Raw genomic sequence first — 6000 nt, 5'->3', positions numbered from 1 at the left:
CCGCTAATATGACGAATATATTAAATCCAATTTACTAAATCCAGTAGACGTTCATAATAATTGTTAACTTGCTAGTCATAATAATGATTTAAGTTTAACTTGCAGCACTAATAACATCTTACACAACTTTTTTCAACTTAAATACAACTGCCACTCATACCACAGTAGACACAATAAGTACCACTTCTAATTCTACTTAATTAGATAATGAAAGAACAAGGATACGGCAAGAAAGAACAACAAAGACACAAATTAGTTCTTGCAAAAAGTAGTTTATGCAACCTACCCCTTGCATGTAACGGAAATGCCATCAATCCTTTTGATCCTTCATCTTGAACACAGTAGAGAGCTTTTCAATAATTTCTCCAATCTGAATGAACAACTCCCACTTTTCCGTCTCAAGCCAAGACACACGAGTTTACAGTGACCCCACCACCTCCACTAGCTTACGAATTGTAACACTCTGCATAAAATCAAAAAATGAATCCCTTAAGCCTAATAATATGTAATACACATAAATCTCATAGTCGATTTAAGTACAATGTTACCGTTCCTGAACTGGTGCTGAAACTACGGCTGGTTGGCTGGCGAAGGGTGCGAGCTGGAACCGTGTTCGGACTCGAGACCACCTGGTAGGAATGGTGCCCTCGTCGTCATCTCCAAACGCGGGGGGTGGTTCACATCCAACCCTGCAACATCTCCACCTCCAAAGGAAGACTCGGCCGACATTCCTCCATGGTAGGCGATCCACGCGTTCAGTCCAGCCTCGTAGCTATGGTACCAGCGGTGCAAATTTCCCGAAAACCCGTGACCTGCTGCCCTGTCGCCTCCCACGTTGGATAGATTCTGGGGATTCGCCCCCTGAAAACCACGTAACAGTTGCCATTGGTGCGGAATACCATTATCGATAACCTAGCTTCACTGCACTCTTGAGTCCCACAACCCCTTGGTTACAGCGGCGAAGACATTGAAGAATGGAGGGTTAGATTTTGTGTGGGGTTAGATCTAACCCTAAATCCCTCCTATGAATCTCACGTGACATGATTTGACTAAAAAATATTACATAATATAAAAAATAACCAAAACAGTAAAAAGTGATAAATAAAATAATTAATAAAATAATATAACAAATACTTAATAATATAAAAGTTTTTTAATATGTTTTATTTTTCCTATTAAAAATAATAAATTAAGTAAAAAATAATCATAATTAAGTAAAAAGTTAAAGCCAAAATAGTAATAAAAATAAAATTATTGAGAGTACTTAAAAAGAGTACTATAATGTATGTTATTTTTAATTTAATAAATAAATATTAATTTTAATATAATAATAAAAAATTATAACATACTAAAATAGAGTACTATAAAAAATATTATTTAAAAAATATAATAAAAATTTAAAAATTACGCAATAGTAAACTTTTGTTAACCATTTTAAAAAATAATTTAATTTAAACGGATTACATTCATTTATTTTTAAGAAAGGGATTGTGAAAGAGAGAGGGTAAGAAGCAGCAGAGAAGGAAGGAAGAGGAAAATTTTCAAGACAGAAAAAATATAAAAGATTAAAGAAAAGGAAAATGGTTTGAAAATTGAGTGTCCCTACTGGTTAAAAATGAAGATGGGTTGAGGAAATTTTGGGGGGCTTAATTCAAAAAAATGAAAATGACATTTTGTTTTTTCGAATGGTGGGAATAGCGCCTTTATGTTTTCCGTCCCTTTTTTTACTAACTCTCCCACGCGCCAATATTATGCTTAGCTTAATTGGATTTTTTTAAATAAATAATTTATTTATTTTAATTATCAAAATAAATAATGTGTAGCTTATTTATTAATTTAAATGGATAATATATTTTTTTTATTATTTAAAATAGACTGTTTAACTTTTTTATTGTGTTAAATTGTTTATTTTTTTATTATTTGAAATGTTCTATTTTTAAAAGTTTGGTCCAGTTTAAATTATTATTATTTTTTATTATTTTCAATAATTATATTTAATTATTTATAAATACATATATCTCGTTTACACTGTAAACGATATAATTTTTTATTTATCTTGTTTACACTGAAAATGAGACATACAAAAATAAAAAAAAAATACAGATATCTCTTTTACACTATAAACTAGATATATACAAAATTATCTTATTTATAGCGTAAACGAAATAAATAAATTTGATGTAAATTAATAAATATGCTACAAATTATTTATTTTGATAATTAAAATAATTAAATTATTTATTTAGAAAGAATCCCACCTTAACCCTATCTTTCAATTCCAAATTTTTATTTTCCAAAACAATTCCTTTAGTTAATAAAAAAAATTTATCCAACAACAAATTAATAAGTATTATTAAATTACACCATATATTAATTAATCATCATTAATTAATAATAATTTAAATTTTATTTTATAAAGATTTAAAATTTATGCAAAACTTATGCCAGTATAATAGTATAATTGTGCATTCCTAACTAGTGAAATAGACAAGGAGCCGAATGAGGTAAAAAGTTTTGGATCGAGTGAGGTTTAATAACATTTTATTAATTGAATATAACCCTTAGGGTTGGTAATCTATATTCTACCCGCGGATATCCAACCCGAACCAACCCATTCGAGTAGAGTTGTCTAACCCTTGCACCTTAAACCCTAAATTCTACACTACAAATTCTAAATCCTAAACCCTTGCACCACAAATCCTAAACTCTAAATCCTAAATCTCAAACTCTAAAATCCTAAGACATAAAATCCTAAACACTAATCCCTAGACGCAATATTCAACCATAAATCCTAAACTATTAACTATAAACCTTAAACATTAAATACTAATTATAATATAAAAATATTTTAATATTTATAATAACATTGACATCTAATATTTTAAAATTTATTTATTTTTCTCATGATAATAAAATTATAACATACTAAGTAAATTCTTTAAAACGATTGTATTTTATATATCTTATTCACCAATATATATATATATATATATATATATATATATATATATATATATAAACTTTTTTTAAATACATAAATCATAAACGTTTAAATTCTAAATTGTAAACTATACATTTTAATAACTACATATGTGATGAGTAATACAAATAATAAACACAATTTTTAGTAACTACATATATCATGAGTAATACAAATAATAAAAATGTAGTATTATTATTTAATTGATCTAATTATTATTCGTAACATTCTATTAATTAGATAAATATAGTCCAGTATTTAAATTTTTAATATATTTAAAAATGAAAATATTTAAATTTATTTTCTAAAAAATATCAGATGAATACATTATTTTTGTAATCAAGTCTAAATGTCTAATCAATTAATTTTTTTTATCAATTTTTAAGGTTATGTTTGTCTACAGGCACATGACACTAAAATAGGGACACGAAGACATAAAATTATATTTGACAAATGAGATATGAATAGAAATATTGTATCGAGAAACACTGCATTAGTGTATTGTGTGTCCACTCTGACAGGAGGACACAGAGACACGAACAAGAGACACAATTTATTTTTTATTTTTTTATTATTCTTGTTAATTTTTCATAATTATATTTTTTATTATTAAATTTTTCTTTCCAAATTTATTAATTAAAAAATGATAATAACTTAGACTTTTATAAATTGTGCTAGTTTATTATCAAATAAAATATAATAATATTAATTTTGTGTCTATCTTTTATGTCTTATTTTTAAAATCTTGTCTTATTCTATTTTCAAAACTAAATGCAACTAAGCCATTAGACCAATTTAATTAAACTTAATTACCGAAATACCTTTGTTATATAATATCACAGTTAGATTAATATAGTAATCAAAGACAATTGAACTACATATATATTATTTACAATCTAATTTTAGCCATTTTAAAATTAAAAAAATAATATATTAATCTTTTTAAAATTATATTCAAGGAATTGTTATATGTTTTGGCTGAAATCAATGATTTGAAGAAACAATGTATATAATCAAGGATTATTATTATTGTTATTATTATTATTAGTATTATTATAGTAGACACTTTTGCTTGTGAGTTTTTTTTTTTTTTTATAATTTGTTTTATAAGTTTTTTTTCATAAAAGAGTAAGTAGTAACGTAACAATTTTTGTTAACTAGTGTCAAATATAGTTTAAAATATTGGTTCTTTATACACATGTCCATTAAAGCCCCAAGTTATAAAAAGCCCATAAACTTAACCCTTTCCTAATTGCATCTAAATAAAAATACTTTCATTAATGATTGAGACTTTTTTAAAATTATTGTAAACTTTGGGCAAGAATATAAATACACATATTAACCTGTACGATTGATCAATTATTTTGGAGTGCACACTCTAAACAAAGTTTCCTCATCCATGTGACATGCAATATCAGAACTGTAAGATTTAAATCCGTGATAATCACAAACTGCAAAGCTCCTTTCTTATCTTCTAGTATTGGATGTTGACAACTTGCATATCTTCTGCAAAATATTTTATTTATAAAGATCCGCTAAGGATAGATCATAATACATATTTTGTTTGGCTAAGGATAGATCATAATACATATGATGTTTGAAAAAAAAAAGTGTTAACTTGTCGTCTGGTTTGGCCGACTTCTTTAATCTTCCGTTCTATCTTGTTACTTCATCTCCTCAATGGTCATTTGAGAAAGAGTTAATGTTTAAATTGGTTACTTACGAATTTTAATACAACAAAAGATTAATTTATTAATTTATTTAATAGGGACAATTTTTGAAGATTTTTAAGAAATAAAAATTGTTAAAAAAACAAAGTATTTAGGTCTAATTTGAATAAATAATTTAATTAAATTTTTTTGAAAACAAAACTTAAATCATAAATACTTGTATTAAAAATAATTTATAAATAAGTTATTTTGTGTTTGGTATTTTTAGTAGTAAAAGCACTTATTTTAAAAAAAAGTGATAAAAAAATTTTTATTATAAAAAAATTCATTTTTTTTAACTTCTCTATAAGTATTTAAGGACTTATTTGAGTGAACTTCTAAAAAAGATCTTTTTTCAAGTTATCTTTTTTAAAAATATCTTGTGAAAAAATAAAAGTAATTTTATGTTTGGATATCTCATATAAAAAAATCTTTTTATCTATCAATTATATTTGGATATAACAATATAAAAGTACTTATTTATTTATTTATTATATAAAAAATATTTTTTAAAGAAAAAGATATAAAATGTATCTTGTCAAAAAATTTTTTTATTTTTTTATTACTTTTACTTTTACTATTAAAAAATTTACTAAATACACAAAAAATTAAAAAAATATTTTTTTTATTAAAAAAGAATTTTTTTTATCAAAATAATGACATCCAAATAAACACTAAATAATTTTTTAAAAAATTACAATTTAATTTTAAAAATGATACTAAACATTAATAATATAATTTTTTATAAATTAAAAATAAAAAAAATTACTCATAAAACTATCAAAATTGGCTCTAATATAAAATTACTGGAAATTAATTCGAAAGTTTATTATCAAAATTATGATAATTTTTTATATAATTATTTATATATTATGTTAAGATCAGACTCACTTTTAAATTTTGAATTTTGGCAAGGCCCCATTAGTGCTGATTTTTTTTTATATGAAAAAAATATTAGTATTTTTTTAGAAATTGGATTATTTGGTGTAATTACACTTGGGTAGATTTTGTAGATGAGAAGTTAACATGTGGAGGGTATGCTGGACACGTGGCAGCATCCTGGCCAATACATAGGAGCGTGTTGGACACGTGGCAACATATTAACCAACACGTGGGGAGCATGTTAAAACACGTGGATGGCATGTTGAATGATTTTCACAATACTGTAATACACTTTAAATATCAATATTCAACCAAAACACCATCTTCATTTCCATATTAAAAATAATTTCTGCCCGTTACTTTCCACCCTCAAATATCATGACTTGGTAAATTCATGGAGTGTATATATGCTGCAACGAAGAGTAGATT

The sequence above is a fragment of the Arachis hypogaea genome, chromosome 17 (assembly GCF_003086295.3).
Source record: "Arachis hypogaea cultivar Tifrunner chromosome 17, arahy.Tifrunner.gnm2.J5K5, whole genome shotgun sequence".
NCBI lineage: Eukaryota > Viridiplantae > Streptophyta > Magnoliopsida > Fabales > Fabaceae > Arachis > Arachis hypogaea.
Note: the sequence above shows the minus strand (reverse complement) of the source record.